General features: G+C 42.0%; 1 protein-coding gene across 1 annotated transcript in view; it reads right to left on the reverse strand.

Annotated features, from left to right (window-relative positions):
- ANKRD44 (ankyrin repeat domain 44) overlaps positions 1 to 19086 on the reverse strand; it is a 127637-nt gene that overhangs the window by 107953 nt on the left and 598 nt on the right. The gene's annotated exons all lie outside the window — the stretch shown is intronic.

The following is a 19086-nucleotide window of genomic DNA, read 5'->3' on the forward strand; positions in this document are numbered from 1 at the left end:
AATCAAAGCAAACGAGCAATGAATGTCTTTCAGAAGATCAATATTTCCCATTACTTGTTCCTCCAGATAAAAAGGAGCCTCTGCATGCTCTGATAGTGTGCCAGGCCAGCTGGTCTCAGAAATCCCAGAACAGCACATGTTAAGGCACAGGTCATTCCATGAGCATTCCAGGATGCAGCACCACTGCTCAGGCGGGCACAGCCTGGACCAAGGGGCTGGCAGCAAGGGCCCCAAGCTGCTCTGCAAGTAATTTCCTTTACTGGCTGTCAGGGTCACAATCATGCTTAAATTTACATACAAGTGTCCAAAGGTTGCAAGAGATACTGAGCAAACTAAAATACTGTCATTTTTTCAACACAGCCTTCAGGGGGAAAGTAACTGTGATTTAAAGGAGAAGGAAGACAGACATCAGAAATAAAACAGATAGGACCAATTAAAGTGAAATCACACAGCTGTAAGACATCTTGATAGAGCAGCTATGTTGGAGCATCACTCAGTTTTGGGAGTTCCTTTGGCAGACAGTGTTTGAACCAGCAGAGGGAACTGATCCTCATTTCCCTGGCTCCTAGGGACTAAGGAGCCTGGCTGGTTTGGGACAGCCAGTTTCAGATAACTCAGGTCTTCTATGCACTGTTCACAGAAATTCCTGCAATGACATAATAAAACTCGCAGGCCTATCGCTATTTTAGTCCTAACTTCTTTTATTACAGCACTCAGGGAATTTTTAATTTATATCTGTATATTGAACACATTCCTGAACATTCAATAACACTTACCTTTTAGAGACAGGATATGGCTTTATTGCTGTTTCAAGCCACACAGCCAAATAAATTCTTTTAAACAAAATAGTCAACATTTTTAGAAACCAAATTGCTGCTATAAATGTAGGTGCCTTCTAATAGCATGACGGAGTGCTTCACACATGGATTTTAGCACCAGATACTTCAAAGCCAGACAGAATACAAAATACAAGGCACAGTATTTTATGGACCTGTGATAGAGAATGACTTTCAATGAGGAATTTCTTTGCTGAAATGATTTCAACCAGCATACGGGAAGCTATCTGGAAGTTTCACTGTTCACAAAGTAGTTGGGTGTAAAATCATCCCTGGCACATGTGCAATCACACAAAGCATTCCTCATTTAACAAGAAATACCTGGCTCTGCCTCACCAGACCTTGCGTCTGGGTGCTGGTTTTAGGGACACGTGTTGAGCTGATCCCCCTGGCCACAGCAGCTTGCCCACAGGCCATCTGCAGAGGCCCCCTCTCTCTACAGAAACCCTGCAAGGCAGCAATGGTGCCAAGAGCATTAGCCAAGCAAAATCACAGCTGGCAGAAAATAATGCAAAATACAGTTCCAGAAGACAGAAATACAGCAGGAGAAAAATTCAAAGAAAGTAAACAGATGAAAATAATTATAGGACAGTTTCAGAGACAGTCTTTGGGTGGTTTAAAAGGAAGCAAGACAAAGTTCAGGAAGGGAAAAGCAAAGGCAGCCAAAGGGTCTCAGCTACTCTGATAACAAGGAGAGAAATGTCGCAGAGGATCAACACACTGAATTTAATAACTGTTTGGAGCCAGGATGAGGTGGGAAGGATGGTGTTAAGTTTTTTATGAAAGATTCAAGCGTTGATAACACAAAGACAATAAGTCCAAAGGGTGAACACTGACTTTAACAAGCTCTGGAGCAGTACAGTAAGAGAGGAAGAAACAGCACCATTCCTTTTTGAACAGTGGGTTCTGGGCTCAGCCAAGCAGCCCCAGAACTGCAAACACTGCCATCACTGGTCGCAAGGAAGCTTGCAGATAGGTCAGGGCCTCCTTGGACATAAGGGAAGCGTGGCTGCCTGTGTGCAAACCTTCATCTTTACAAAACCAGATGGGACATTCATTCTACATTCAGGGGGAGAATGAAGAGCCATGCCAAAGACTCTGTGCTGGAACAGCACAGTCACTGAAAAGACAATTCCTAACGTTTGCACAAGAAAATGCTGTAAGCATGATGCCTGTATTGCTTCTTCCCAATGGAAACACAGCAGTGCATCATTCCTGTTCTCTACTCCAGTTCCCCCAGGAGATCCCTCTGTTTGGAACAAGCACCTGCAGTGGTTTCATTAGGAGCTAACTGGAATGGGAAAGAGATCAACAAGCTCAAATGCTTTCAAGAAATGCATTAAATCTATCTGTGAGACCCAGCCAACCCACTGATGTAAAGGTTATGTTTACAATGGGTTTGAGAGCATGGAGTTTAAAAAGAACTGGCATCAGCCACAGAGAGCTCCTACCTTACCACAAAGGCTTCTCAAATCACAAAATAACCCATCCCAGGTATTTGAGGCACGCGGAAATCACTGTTCCCCACTGTTCCACTCCTCATCTAACTTGTCCTTTGTTTCCAAGACTAGATTTTGCTCTCTTCACTTTGAAGGCCTCTCAAGCAATTACAGTGTATGTTCTACAGTCATGAGAAAAAGGTAAATGTACTCTGAAATCTGCTGTGTATAGGTATCTGTTCTCTTAACTCTCCTTAATCACTCTTCCTTTCAGATGGAATTTATTATAAAGTTAGAAAGGAGCCAAATATATCAAACCTTTAAAATCCATACAAGCAGCAGAAATTCTGGTTTGTCTAGCTGCAGACAGATGAATAAAATATTTGAAATTCCAAATCTATAACAAATATTGTAAGAGGTTAACTTCTCCATCTGGCAAGCCATTAAGCAAGAGTCTTTTTCAAGGAGGAAATCTGATACAAAGACACCTATGTCACACCCTAATATTAAAACTTCCATTCAATCGTCCTTCAGCTATACCAACTGAATCAAAATGCCCACAACAGACAGCTCATTTAGACCTCTTAAGATGAAACCTTCTCATCAGAAAATACAATTTTATCTCTCTGCCTTCCATTCATTCATCTGTCTTGTAACATGATGGAAATATTTATACTGGAATGCAAGAAAATAACTTCAGTGCACCATTTAAGGATTAAAAATGCTTATGAAGGAAGAGTCAGTATCTACAAGCAATTGTTACCTTATAATGCTTGGTAAATTCAGACACTGTCAAATTCCTTACATATTTTAGAGTACATTTATTTTCCTTCATTTTTACAGCTTTCACTAAACTAGACAATGGCATATTTTTCCCCTTTGCATGCTGAAACTGGAATTGCTTGCCTTGGCAACAAAATCCTGTAATTTTTATCTATGCCAAAAGTGTCTTTCTTCCTGTACTATTGACCAAGTTTGCTGCAGCCATGGCAAAAGCTTGATCAGAAAGCCGCATCGCTGGCAGAAAGTGAAGAGCTCCCTTCTGAGGGTCTGCAAAGAAGAGTCAAGAAAAAGGAGTGGTGAAGATACAGTGGGTTCTTTTATAAGCTTCCCAGTTAAGAAATAGTTGAAAATTGCCCAGGTGTCAGCCTCTATCATCACACTCATATGAGGAACAAGCCTAGCACTTACTGTTCCCTATTATTCTCCTCACGGCTGGAGCAGCTCGCAAAAGTCCAGGACCTTCACAGGGTGGTTTCTGCTGGTGGTCTGCAAGTTTAAAAAAATGTGCACCAAGTCTAATTTCCCTGAACAGAGCAAAAAAATCAACAGCAGAGACTTCACTTCTCAGAAATCCTGAGATTCTAAGAATCTACAGAAATTCTGTCATGCCAGAGACTTCTGGGAACAAGACATTTTATGACTTTTTAACATCACAATCCTCCTCATATTACCAAAAAAGGCTGCATGCCATTAAATACATGGAAATTCAACTGCTGCTGAAATTTGGGGGATCAGGCTGCACCTCACCATACTTAAAGCATTAAAGCATTTTAAAAAATTAACTATAACAAATGGTATTGTAGTTCCAAAATCTGAAATAATAGCAGCCTTCCCACCTCTCTGAATCTTTGTAAGAAAAAAGTAAAGATATGGGCCCTTCATTAGGACTAACATTTGTTTCCATGTTTTTCTGTGGTTTTCTTTTTTTAATTACCTTAACATCATCCAGATATCTATACATCTGTCCAACAACTTGCTTTGTACACTTCATTATTAGCATTACACTAATTCCCTGGCTTCTCACTTCCCCCCTTTTACAACAGGCACAACATTTGCCCGTCTCCAGTCTTGCATCTTTCCCACCTTTCACATATTCAAAAATAGTCTAAAATGTCACACTGCTCCTAGGGTTGTTTTACATTTCAATTTTTCAGCCTTTTCTGATCGCTTGTATTGCTTGAATCCATTACTTGTATACCTTCTGCATCATATAGTCAAGTGATCTTTAGTATCATTTATCATCTTCAAATTACACCTAACATATTCATAAAATCATCAGCATTTTGTTGTAAGAGAAAAAATATGGGCTGTTTATAAGGCCAAAACAAATGAAGAAAAATCTCTTCATGAAATCATCAGAAATTAGGAACCACAAATGACATATGATACTTAAAACTATTGAAAACTAATTACTCTTGCTTGTACTGCCCCCCAGCTCAGGTTTTTTGGTGGTGTCAGGAGAAAATGATCCTAGAACTTCTGAGCAATCCTAGTTCTTCTGAAGCTAAGAATGAAGGGGATGATGAAACTTCAGCAGAGATCGAAGGGATTTCTACCAGCACACCCAAGGGAAGGACTGCTGCAAAGGGAGCTTTAACTGCTACCTTTCATCTGACTTCACAGCACTGAAGACACTCTGGCAGCTGGCAATAAAAAAAAGGAAAAGAGAGACTGTGCTGGAAACATAAACGGGGGTAAAGTCAAGGAGTAAAGTCCAGGACTTGGGACTCTGTGACACAAGCTAGGCACAGGGGAAAGCACAGACCATCTTCCACCACTCTCTGAAAACATTAAGAGGTATAAGGAAGGAAAAATTACACTAATATACAGGCAAGAGACAGGGCTTCTCCAAAAAAGGAGTAACATGCATGGCTCTAAAGAAAACCATGGTTGAAAGGAGCTCAGAAATAAAATTTAAAAAAAAGTTAAGGATCTATACATGTACCATGTAGTGCATATCTTAAAACATCTGTGTGTGGGACCAAGGGCCATAGCACTCAAATGGAAGAGCTCTCATTAATACCAGCTTAGTACAGTATTGCCCATTCACTGGATTGAGTCCCCTGCAGCTCATGAAGAACCTGGCCCAAGGCTGAATTTGAGAAAGTGTTACATACCTAAGTGAAGCAGCCTCTCTGCACGTGCTGTCTGCATGGCAGCTGGAGCACAGGATGAGCCGCCAGAGTCAGCAGGAGCCACGCCAGCCGCTCAGGGACAGAGCTGGATGGGAGGGTGGAAAAGTAGGGATGCCAGGCCATAACCACTAGCTACACTTTGGGGTTAATAAGAAGAGGTGTCAGTTGACTTCTGTTTCCCAGAGTGGGTAGTAAAAAAGCGGGGAAAAAAAAAGAACAGTTGTTTTTCTATCATTTAAGCGTTACTGCTTTCCATTGTATCAAATACAGAAGCTGTGTGGTTGCAGCAGAGAAATCCCATTTGCAGACGAAAGATTGGCTGAACCATTACTTTTCTCTGCCTTGAGATCTAAAGTGAAAAATCTCTTCCTCTCTCCTTCCCCACTCTCAGGCCCCTATAATTAGTTGCATCATTATAAATGGCAAAGAGCATTCCATTACACTTTCAGACTACAGTTTCTGCTAATCTATTTCTGGCCCTATTTGGTTGCCATCTCTTGTGGTAGTAATACTAAGCCACTCTTGTATTAGCTATTTGCTAAACAGGCTCTAATTAAGACTAAGAGCCCAGGTGGCAGAGAGAGGACAGAAGATGAAGGATTACACTTAACTGCACTTACATTAAAAAAAGAAGGAAAAGAAAGAAGACTGTTTGTGCTATAGCTCTAAGTTAAATTAACTTCAAGAATAAAAGCAGGGCATATGGACTCAGGAGGTTTTACATTCCAGCAGCAGGAAAACAGTTGCTTTCTCTCATTTCTCTCATATTGGAGTAACTCTCAAACTCTCCAAACTGGCTCTTAGTGAGCACTCCTCTCAACAAGCTTAAAGCATTCCCATGGCTCAGACCTTTGAATCCTTCTGTGACAGTCCACAGTGACCCCAGCTATTAAAGTGGTTCAAGAGACAGCAAAAAAGACAGATTATCTACAATGTCATAAAAATGTACATATATAAATAAATGTACATATATAATTTAAAATATACATTAAAATGTACAATGCCACGTTAGAAATCCATCCTTCACATTAATATGCACACTAAGCCAACAAAAGGATGGCCATTCCAAAAGGCCAAGACAGTTTCATACTTCTAAGTATCACATTATCAGGAAAATGAAAAGATCTATTTGGAGTGTGAAGGGGTGAGTGGTACAGAGATGGATGCTTGTCTTTCTGAACATGGGCTGAATCTTGTTCATTTTCGGACTACATTTCAAATTATTAAAAAAACACACAAGAAAAAAACAGTCCTATATAAAGTCTAAATTAGAGCTGATGAGTATAAGTCTTAATTATCACCATGATTCCTAATTTCCTGGCAGTCTTATAGGATTAACCTAAACAAAACCATTGATGCAAGAGCACTTTCCATTACCAGCACTGCAGCACTCATCCAAAGGCTTCCACCTTCTACGTGGAGGTGACAGAAAGCCTAAGTGACACAGCGACCCGTGTAAGGTCTGCCAGAGTGTCAGAGCCATGGCAGAAAATGACCTGTGAGACCAGTGTCCAGTCACCTGGAGGAAGTGTTGCTCCCTCTCCAGCACCAATTTTGAGGGAAATTTCTATGTAAACAAGGCAGGTATCAAACAAATTAAACATATCCAGCCTGCAGCACTGCAGAGATTCAGACCATTCTGCACATCACTTCCTAAGTAAGCAGCACAGTTAATTAACTCTGTGTTGATTAATGGTGCTCTCTCACATCAAGAATTTATTGAGTCTGTTATTATATACAAGGTCATAATTGCCAAACAGCCACAGCTAAATACCATTCCTTCCAGCCTACCCCTTAAGCATCATAATGTAAAATTAATTGGTACTCATTTGTTAATGAATATGAAATATTTTAAACCATGCAACATAAAACTTACCACTGCTCTTTTCTAAACAAACATGAATGAACAGAACTATTTAAATACCTTGGGAAGAACATCCTCTTTGCAATCAGGGTGGGATGGGGGGTGTCTTTGTTCTTTGTAGTGGGCTTTTCTGTGCTCAGGCATCTACCAAAAGCACTATTCTTGAATAGTTAGTCAGCAAGTATTTTAGTTCCATGGTGCACTAAGACAGACCAGCAAACTACGCTCTTATGCAAGAATATGAGCGCCCACACCAAAATATCTCTTCAGAGTAGTTATTTCAGAGTAGCTGTTTCAGTAAATTTCCAAGCACAACTGAAATCAGCTCGTAGCAAATGATCCAACTTCGCCTCAGCAACAAAGATCAAAAAGACATTTGAACTCCGTTGTCCCTTCTGGGGTCTTTAAATCCAGGATTAGCCACTATCTAGGGGAAGGGCTGGCAGAGTAACAAAGCAGATCCCCACTGTGAAAGAAAGAAGCCCACAGGTTGGATCCCTAATCCTCAGGATGGGGAAGCAAACACTTTGCACAGACATGGCCCCTCCCCAGAAGCAGGACCTGGGCAGTCCCTGCCAATTAAGCTGCTCTGGCTTTGCCCAACCTGTGGCAGTTCTCCCACATCTCAAGGCAAATCAGCACCCAGGCCTGCCTGGTGGTAGGGCAAGAAACCAGACATAGTATCCCAAGCCTGGCTGTGCTACACAGGTAAGGAGAGCACCAGGGAACAGACTCCAAACAATTAAAGCCCCTTCTAATTATATTATTGCAGGCAGTTTTACTACCCTCTAAGGGCTCACTGGTAATACAAAGCTTGTCTTCAATCACATTTGTTTCCCAAAAACGGGACATGGGCAATATAAAGTAGGTCTGACTGGTTTTTCAGCTTGGTTAAGACAGACCTCAGCAGAAAGATGGCTTTTATGTTGATTCCACTTGTCCTGCTATGAACACCAGGCCCAGCACAACTCTGTGGGGCAGTACAACATGCAGGAATTTATGCAATAAGGCACAAGCAAGAAAGCTCTCCTCTGGCTGAGCAAACTTTATCCCTCTTTAGAGAATTACCTTACTGGTGAAACATCTACTGTGGCTTAAAAATATTACTGCACATGTTCAAGGTTCAATTAATGTATCAGCTGAACCTTTTGTTAAGAACAGGCAAAACTCTGGAGTGTTCTCTCCAAGCCTACTGCTTGAAAGCAAACAAAATACATCAACAGAAGCAGCATCGGGAATAAAACAAATGTGACACTGTGGTTGGAATTGTACCCACAGAGGTGAAGCAGTTATTTTCACTGTACTTTTTTTTTTTTTTTTGATGTTAGCAGTGTAGTTCAGTCCAGCAGACTCTGAACAGCTCAATCTCTCAGGAAAAGAAAATGCATAAAGACATTTTGTTACTTCTGTGGGACAGAGCCTTCCCTATTTCCTTGGTCCTGGGCAAGCTGCTGATGACAAGCCCTAGGAGAAAGCCTGCTCTATGCTAAAGCTTTTTGGAGGCTTCAGGCACTGAATCACACCTGCTTGTACACTCCTTTTAATTTTTGTCCCTACCTCACAGCCAACTGAAGAATTCCCCAGACAACTGTCTGAAAGTGTACAGGTCTTTAAAGGGTTGGAGACCCTATGTCTTCACAGAGTCATCCCTTAGGAGTCACACAAGGCTTTTCAGACAGTTGTTTGGAGCTGTCTTCAGCCAGCCCCGCGGGAACAAGAAGTGCTGAAGATCATGTGCCTGCTCTGTGGTTTGCCGTCATTTGTCTCTCCTTTTCCAGACAGCTCTCTGGTGAATCACAAACCTGCCTTGGAGGGCACAGAGCATGCATAAAACCCCATTAAAGATATGCAAACTCTACCCAGGAACAGGAACCAGGAGATCCCAAATGCAATCCCTGATTAATGTGAAAGCTGTGCCTATGCCTGTAGGAAGAGGATAAACACAAGGCTTCTGTAACCAGCTACACCCCAGGTAGCTGCACCTGCCAAGCCACAGCCTGCAGGTGCTCCTGGGCTGTGGGATCTCCCCACCAACAGTGGGCACATCCTCAGAGAACCCAGGTCTGGATAATTCACTCTTGGAGCTGCACAGGCTACATGGCTGGTTTAGCTAGTCTGAACCTCTGCTGTGGAGGAGGGCGAATCTGTTCAGCTCCATTTGCTCCTGTTTGCAGAAAAGAAATGACACTCCTCTGAGAAGCAGGGGTGATGGACAAATTAACCAGCCTTCTTGAAAATTATTCTGGAAGGAGGAACTTCTTCTAATTAGAAACTAGGTTATATGTCTATAAATATTTACCCGTAATAAGCAGAGCTTAGTGAGAAGACATAGTGGGGTTTCTGAATGGGTTTAAAATGTCTGCTTTGTATTCAAGTGGATTACCTGTGTTAGAATTTAATTTAAATGTATTGATCCCTACTTAAGGAGGTATCTAAATGACTCAAACATGGTATGGGAATCAGCCAGCACTATGTTAAACCACAAACATTTCTGCTGAAGGACTGTGTTGTAGCCTAATGAGTTTGTAGTGTGCCAGCTTTGACGGTTGTTTAATGGTGTTTTCAACAGCTGGACTCAATTATCTAAAGGGTATTTTCCTACCTGAATGATTTTATAATTCCAAGACTGCTGAGTTTGAGCCAGACATGAAATGGAGCTTGTGTGAAATGTACCCAAAGGGCACCATCTAATCCACTGACAGTAAGTTTTCAGATTTGAGAGGCTAATCTCCATTTATCTGAAAAATCCAGCTTCATATGCATGTGAGCTCCATGACAGAGTCAGGCAGTCCTGGATTATTAGGACATTTAGGCTAAACAAGCAGCATTGATGCATAACAGGCTGATCTCACTTTTACCATTTGCACTGCCAGGACACAACACTAAGCCTATGACACAGGACTAGTGCCCAAAGACAGCCACAATAAGTCTTTACCTACCAGGTGACCTAGAAACCACTTCCTAACAGAGCACTTGCTCTTAAGCAGCAGCAATTCTGATTTTACAGTTTACAGAACAAATATCTAAAAAACCCGATATGTTAATTGAATTTAACAGTACTATGACAACGCATGCCACCATTCATTTCTCACCTTGCAACATCATGAGATTGGCATCAGCCCACACAGTAAACAGTGTTAAAACAATCTGCAGGAAGGAAGGGCATCACTGTGAATCAGCCACTGAAAGAGGTAAATCAGGATTTGGCTCTTGCTCTGCAACCAGCCCCCTTCTCAGCCTGACTCAAGTCACAGAGTTTCTCTGCAGCAGCTCTCCAGCTGTGAAAAGGGTAACAAGCATCTTCTCTTGGCAGTGCCATCAGGCAGCAGCACTGCACCTCCAGCTACACAATGCCTGCCTCCTCTGCCTCCTCCTATCATCCCTCCTGCTCTCTGCCTCTGCTGCCCAGGCAATTCCTCTCCTTCCACCTCCTCTCTCCAAATTCTAAAGCCACCTTGGCAGCTTCTTTAAAAAAAATCTCAGATTCGTGTCCAGCCAAGGTTATTGGAGCCACAGGCTCCACTTGTAGAAAACCCCATCAGAAGCTGGGCCACATCTCCTAAAGAGGAGCAGGATTATGCATATAGCTAAAGGATCAAGGCTTGTTTACATTAAAAAAAAAAAAAATTCCTCATACTAGGCTTGATTCACGCCAAACAGGGTGCAAGAAGATCACTCACCTAAGCCTGCTCCTCTCAAACAGAGGCAATGGTTGCAGAACCTGGCACACCACATTTACTTCATTTGTAGAACACTTTGGAAATGTTCCTGAAGTCAATGACTAAATAAGTCCCTCTCTTGATTCTAACTTGGAGATAAGTGCTGCATGTTACATTGGCAAGCACATTAAAACAGCTGGAAGCATAAAGACAATATGGGGGTTTTCAGGCCCTTGTTCTTTAATTTTTTTACCCTGGGCATGCTAAACAACTAAAGACCACACTGAGCAAATCAGTGTTTTATCAGATAATACTGTGGGATTCTAGCTTCAAGATGCTAGCTCCCTGCTGGCACCAGCTCCCGTGGCAAGGGGGCTGGCTCCAGCAGTGACACCAGCCCAGCCTGGTGACACCAGACAGCTTGATGTACCCATCTGCTGCCAGCAAGGCCCAACAGCACAGGCACAGCTTTGTTGTGCTGCCTTACTGCACAGAAGACAACAGAAGTAACCTTTATTACAAAAACAAAACAAACACCTATAAGGGCAAGAATAAAAACACTAGTGAAAAGGACATGATGTCCACTTTTATCTCTTAGAAGTATGGGAAAATTTAACTTTACACATAAAAACACAGCAAGATAGGTGCTGCTACCAGTGCGTTATTATAAATACAAAGCAGCTTCCCCATATTCCTGCAAAGCTGGTCTAGATTTGATACAGCCAAAAGCAAAACTTCATTTGAGGATGAGATTTCAGAAGGCAATCTGTGGCTCTTTCACCTTGGAAAGGCAAGGAGCCTATCATGTTAAAATGATGCTGTGATAAAATGGGTTATGTTCTCCATCTGAATGGTATTATCTACATTATTATTAATGACAAAGTGCATATAAAAGCTTATTAATGTTCATATTCATTTCCTTTCACAGAAATTATTTGATCATATTTAGAATGTGAAAGCTTGTGCAGTTGACTGGTGCTTTCTTTTCAGTTGATACACTGCAGATACAATACTTGATTTTTACATTTTTACACAAATTTCTGTAAGTTACATGCTCTTTACTTCTGGCAGGACTTCATTTACAGAGACATGTAGTTAGGGGTATGCAACCAAGTAGACACCAAACAACTGTTCTGCTAAAGCTTTTGCATGGACAAAACATTTGTTCAAGCAACAAGTCTATAAAATTACAAAGGCTGCAAGATGGGGAAAGAAACAGGCCATATAATGAGATCCAAAAAATTACCAGAATAAAAATCCTAACATTTAAACAGAAAATTATTCATCACTAGAGATTATTTGCAGACAGTGCTATTAAGGATATCAACACATGGCCCTTGAAGCAATCCTACATGTACAAAATTCAGTAACACAAGGGTTTTTCCATAAGAAACCAATTCCTTTATGGAAAGGAGCTGAAGCCTCAGCTCAGTAAATAGATGCCATCAGGTACATCAGTTAAGACCATATGCAGGAGTTAACTACTCTGGTTTTGTCTACTTCCTCACAAAGATGCAGTAGCATGCAGCTGTGAGGGGGAAGTGGGGCTTTGTGAGGGCATTCATTCTCCCCAAGTACTCTTTTAAAAACAACACAGCAAGCCTTGACAAATAATTCCAGCACAAAAATGCACGTGTATATATAAAAACCAGCTCGTAACTCGAAGAACAAACATCAAGCAGACAAGCCTGCTAGGCCAGGAGGTTCAGCACTGCATGGACGAAATCCATTCAACAGCCTCCATTTTTGGTTGTACATCTGCAGACAGGAAAGATTTTTCTTCCCCCAAAAGCAAAACACATGCAAATGTCTGTCATCAAAAAGCACACGCTCTTTCAGAATGTCACAATTACCTAGCCACAACTAAATGCTGTAATTTGTTGACCAACTCCTTGCAAACATCCAAGAATGACCTCAAACCCTTGGTTGAAACTGCAAAATAATTTCTCCCCTTTAGATGTAATTTTGTAATGCTTTGATTCCCACCCATCACCATGCTGAAGGGTTCCAACATGCTGCTACATGTTTCTAGTGCAGCAAAGTAAAAAAAAAGGCTGAAGCCACAGACAGCAGCTGTGGGAACTTGCCAACCCAAGCTTTCCAGCTAACAAAAAAAGTGACAAATGACAGATATATACTTCTGGAAACAACAACAACAATAAAAAACTAATTTCAATACAGGAACAGCCAAAAAATGCACTAAAGGATTAAAATACAGAGGTAGTCTGTCAGCAAGTTTAGATCACCTGTATGTTTTGCAACATACAGAGGCAGTATGTGAAGTAGGGCATTCAAAAAAGCAGGAATAAAAAACAGAGGAAATGGTCAGTGCTATCACAATATACCTTGAAACATTTGCCTAACAGGCTTATACCTACAATATCTGGCTCCTGTAGGCATGTGTTGATATCAAGCTAATATTAGTACCACTGAAAGGAAAAAATTCTGGACAGAGGTTAAAAAAAGCCTAAAAACATAATATGTTAGTTGAAGCATTAGCTATTAGCCTGAAGACAGAATTAACTCCAACAGTGGTTCTTAAAGAGGAAACTGCTCATTCCACAAGCAGAGATCTGTTAATGTTGGGGCAGCTTCAGGAAGAAGAGAAGGGACTTGGCCTGGCTTCTCCCTGAACAGACCGCAAAGCCAGCACAGGGAAACCCTTCCCATCACCAACACATCCCAGCCTCTGCCTCTCTTGGCAACAAACAAGCAGGCTCAGCTACACACTGACCTCTAGAAACAATGCTTAAAAGTTCTCTCTGCTCGCAGGGATTTGTTCCCCAGCCCAGCGTGTGACCGTCAGCGCTGTGCGGTGCTGCTGACAGCGGCACCGACCCGAAATCGTGTCCCGGGGAGGCACAGCACGCGCAGCCACCACGTCCAGTGACCAGCCGGCTCCAGCTTGGGCACTGCTGTTCCCAGGTCACAGAAAACATCTGTCCACCCTCGAGCAAGGATCCAGATAAAAACATCACCTTCCTGGAACCAAGCCATTACACAAGCACCCAAGCTGGGAGCAATGTTTATTTCTCTACTAAATGTAGCCATGACAACGACATCTTCATTTAAGAGATGAGCAGGAGGAGGTCATGAGGCCCTTGTCAGGCCTGGATAAAATACTACACCTCAAGAGAGTACAGGAGGGCAAGTTCTGCTGGATGCCATCTGCAACTCAAGAAAACTAACACCTTAAGATGGCAGGCACACCCCTCTCAAAACAGCCAGGCATCTAGGCACAACCACTCCAAACCTTTCCAGCACTACCAAAGAGCAAACCCCCAGAGAATTTCTCTGTTAAAGAAATATCTATACTTGAGCACGCTATACCATGCCATAAATTAATTCTCCTGACTCAAGTGCTTCCTTTTTACCTTGAAACAAGTTACAAAATTATTAGGAAGTGAAACATTGCAGAAGCCATGACAAAAAAGGCAGCAAAGCAGCTTCCCTTTTGAGTCTCTATCTTGCTCTTTTTGGGGACCCAAAGCCACCTCCTCCAAACAGGACCATCCCTGGAGGCATTTAGAAGGAGTGTAGAGACATATTTCCGTGGTGTTCTTGGCAGTGTTGGGTTTATGGTTGGGCTCTATGATCCTGAAGATCTTTTCCAATCTAAACAATATGATGATTCTGTGTCAGAGTTAAGGTGCCATCTATACCAAATGGCAGCAACCATCACTCCTACAGGTCTGAACAAGACCAGGAATTCTGGCACATCCCAGTATTTCCAAAGTTTTTATTTTATTTTAAAAAGCATGGAACCATGTCTCACAATATGCATGACACCTAGGAATATCATGGCTCCAGAAAGACAGTGGCAGCCACGGTGGAGTTATTTTGGTCCAACCACATTTTAATTTCGCACAAAATAATAGAGACACACTCCTGTGGGTAAATTCCTCTTCCTTCCCTCCCCACAATTACCTTAGTTTTGTGGCTGAGTATTTTGTACTAAAATGGATTCTCTCTTTCTGGCTGTGAGCCCTTTCAAAACCACTTAGAAGACTGCAAATTAATATACACACCTTAATATTATCTAGTCATAATATGAGGAGGGGAGGAATCATGGCATCACATGCCACACCAAATTAACTCATGGGCTGCCTGTGGGCATGAGGCAGAGGTTCATTGCTCCTATTTTATACAGTAGATTCAGGGGCATTTTCTCAGATGCTTTTACATGTCACAGAGAAAGGATACACAGAAAGACATTACTGTCAATTGAATGATTCTGAAATAAGTTAGAAACACCATCACTTGGAAATGTAATTGGTTTTCATAGGAGACTGTTTGTTACTGTTGTATTCATTTTGGTTTTAAGTGTGTTCAGACACAAGTCCAGCCTTTGCCCAGCAGATTTTTATGATCTTTGACATCTGTTTAAAATTATTTAAACATCTGTTTAACGCTGTTTCTCTGTGACCATAATAAAAAAGATCCTGATGGTCAGCAAAGAACTGTCAAACACAGGAAAACATTTGGGGAAGGGAGAGAAATGGTTCTTTCAGTTCTAGTCACACTGCATTACCCTCAGCAATCAAGGGCAACAGGCAAAATACCAGGAGACAGGATGAGGGCTTGCAGTTAATAGCAGCCTAAGCACATACACTACCATTCATCTGGGCTCCATTACCCTTATGCATGCATATGCATGCTTGTGAGGGCAGCCTAAAAGTAATTCTGTTGTTTTGTACATACAGGGCCTGGGCTGGTGACTCTGAAGTCACAGTAAACTATGACCCTCCAGATGCACTGGCCCAAGGCTAGCTAGAGCCCATGTCTGTCTCAAATTTACAGCAAGCTTCTCACTGGATCTGGCAGTGCGGGCATGAAACCACCAAGCACTACATCTCTTAACAGCAGCTACACAGGCTGCACTTCCTAGGTAACTTCCCATTTTATTTTTGTTTATAGAAAACCTTCTCAGCGTCTTTCAAAGACAGAGGTACATTTCCTCTGCAAACACGCACAACTATAACCACCAGCAGGCAGTGGAGCTTGCATCAGCTCTGACAGGCATCAATCCCTGTCCCACACACACCCCGCTCTGACGGGCACAATGAGCACATTTGTGCCACGGAGGTGAAGGCAGAGCTGGTATCCCAAATCAAACAGCCATGCACAGAGCGACTTTGTTGGCATTAAACAGAAAGAAGATGATAGAGTTAGCTAAAGAGACAACCTGCAGGCCTGGGGGCAGAGGTGGCAACTCTGCAAGGAAGGCCCCAACTGGCAAGGCAAAACTGAAAATAAGATGGAGAAACTTTAGGTTCTTCCAAAATAATTTTCAAAAGGTGAATCACAGAAGTTTACATATAGGATTATTTTAAGATATTTTACCTTTTCACACAGTGCTGACAGAAGCAATTGTCTGTTTGCTGCCCAGAACCAGCAGTGGAAACCATGAAGATGAAAAGCACACTGGATGGGACATCAGCTACCAGACTTTCTCTGGAAAAGTTTGCCAGTGGCAAACAAACAGTTCTCAAGAAACCAGGTTACTTGGTGCTAGTATGAAGAATAAGCTGGGCAAAGAACTGCAGACAGCAGGCAGGGAGAGTGGCAGCAGGAAGAGCCTTACGTCTGCTGATTATTCAAAGGATCAGAAAGGTGGGTCCAGGCAACAACTGCTGCTCAAAAAGCAGCCATGAAAGTCACAAGCAGATCAATACCTTCACCCTTTGAGAACACCACTCACACCTGAAAGCCTCTGGTTGCTCACTTGTTGGAGCACTTGTCTTCTGCTCCTTCTGAACTCTAGCTTAATTGCAACCTTTTACCATAAACATCTGTACCCTCACACAATATAAAATACTAATGCTTCTTGAAATGGAAAAGGTACAGCCAATGACTTGGATAGGGAACAGTACAGCAATAACTCTTAGAATTGAAAAGAAAAAAAGTTTTTTCTTTCCTTAAAACAACTTGCATGCTTGCTGTAATTAACATTCACAGCAGAGGTAGTAAGAAAAGGACCAGATAAATGTGTTAAGGTTTAAAGCAAGTTTTGCAATATTTGTATATGACAACAGAAATATTTAGAATATCAGAATGTTTACAAATGCACAGACACAACTATGCACAAAGATTATAATCCTATGAATTAGTTTAAATTTTATTAATTATTTGAGCTTGTTTTCTGCTTAACATTTAGTCATTCAAAAGTGACTAGTTACATGCCTGAAAGAAATTAATTTAGAAACGAACGATGGTAGGATACACTTCCTGTGGTTAAACCACTTACAGGTTTCTCTTGGCTCAACTGATGAGCTAATAATTACCATCACTGGAAGCAAATTCAGGTAACCTACACTAACGCTAAACTCTTAAACTAAGCTCTCCTGCCTAACAAGTGAATGCAGCTAAAAGAACTGATTGTCTCTTTTAAGGTTTAAGTGTAGCAATACTTTAGCACCTTTCAGGTGTACCAAAAAAGCAGCAACTACTAACACATATCTGTCTTCAAAGCACGTATGAGAAGCAGTGTGATTAATTTCTCATCTGTCTGAATACTACCTGTGCTGTTAGATACACTTGGTAAGAAAAGCCAAGTACGGAGGCAAGGAGGAGATCACAAAGAGCAGCCCACACTCACAGCAGCACAGGTCCTGACCACTGCAGGGATGCATGGAGTGTCCCTCATACTCCAAATCTCACTGCAGGACATTGTGAGCTGTGGCTTTTGGTGTTTAAGAAAAAGGAAACCGTTTCCTGAATCGCTGCAAGTTATCACTGTCACAGCTGCCTCAATCTTCAAGAGCAGGAAGAAATGCAGGAGTCTGCTCCCACAACCCCAGTGAGCCTGAGTACATGCAGGAATGGTTACAGGAATGCAAATCTTCTCAGACACATCATTTTCCAGCAGAGATTCACCTCTCTTTTGACTGAGTCTATCTATAACCATATGAGGCTGCTGTTACTGCGTCTCTCTCTGCTAAAGGTGGGCCAGCACCCCTCCAATGTGATACAGAAGAGAAGCAGAGCTTGCCCTGATGCACACAGAGCTGCTGCGGTGCAGCCCCGGTGCCTTGGTGACACTGCTGCAGGTGGGAATGGCTCCACCAGCAACAGCTCCGAGCACACAGAAACAGGCACACAAACACTTCTGCTCTTGGTTTAAGAGGAAGCACCACAGCCAGCTTTGAATGTGTCCTGCCCCTCCTCCACTCTCTCCGAAGTGAAAGAAAAAGATCTGTTGAAGAAAATTAAGGAAATGAAAAGAGACCCAGTAGGATGGGTACAGGTAGACCAACATATCCCTCTATAAACAACAGGAAACCTATGTCCACAAAGAAAAATTATCAGCCTATCTTATCATGTCCCAGGCCACAGCCTGACCAGGAACAATGATGAGCATTCACCAAAATTTTCAGTATTCTCAATGTAGGTACACTGCAGGGGTGTCACAGCAGCTCTGAGGAGTTTCCTCCCTCTGCTTTGAGAGTTCTTAGAGAAGACAAAAGAGGGAGAACCCTAAGACAACAGTCTATCATTTTTCTACAGCACTACAGACTTCATCAAGACGTGATCTACTAGACTTAAATAAATTTTGACTTCTACTGCTGCTGCAGCAAAAATCTCGCTGTAAGATGTCAGCAAAGGTTTAAAAATACTAAATACAGTAAATTCAAGGGCTTCACTAAACATGTAAAAAGTACTGAAATGGTACAATTTTGGTCCTTTGTAACACACATATTTTTTATATTAATGCTTGCTGTTTGGATATTTAACACACAGCTCCCACCTGAATCTCCTTATTTGTGACACTCGGTCTGTGCACCATGGGGTAGTGAAGCCTCATGGTGTGAAACACTTTCATTGCCAGCCATAACCATCAGATCGAAAGATGAGGATATTCAAGGGACATGTCAGGAGGCAGCCCATAAATACTGCCTTCTGTTACACATGAAAACACATTATAGTCTGGTCCGCTAGTATTGCTTTCACTTTAGAAGCAGCTTTATCATTTGCTGCTTTCAAAACTCTTTTCAATGTGCTATGTGGCAGCTTTGGGCATGTGGAAGATTTTTTTGGAAAAGCGTAAATAGACTGTGAGCAAGACTTGTGATGTCCAAGTACGGGTATTTGGAGAGGGGCTGGCTGCAGGCAGTCCTTCTGAAACCCACAGGAAGGGTCGGAGGCTTGCAGGACACCCACGCTGCAGATCACAGGCAGACCACGCTGAATTAAAAATAGCAGATTAAAGCACGCAAAGTGTGTAACAGTTGGTAGAGTATATGGATAAACCAGGATGTGGGAGTCATAATATCAATTTATGAAATATTTATAAATGCTTCTAGCTACCAGTGATAAGAAATACTTAATACTGATTACAGCTATCTACCCACTGCTAAAATTAACACGATC

Source organism: Vidua macroura, chromosome 7, assembly GCF_024509145.1.
Source record: "Vidua macroura isolate BioBank_ID:100142 chromosome 7, ASM2450914v1, whole genome shotgun sequence".
Lineage (NCBI taxonomy): Eukaryota > Metazoa > Chordata > Aves > Passeriformes > Viduidae > Vidua > Vidua macroura.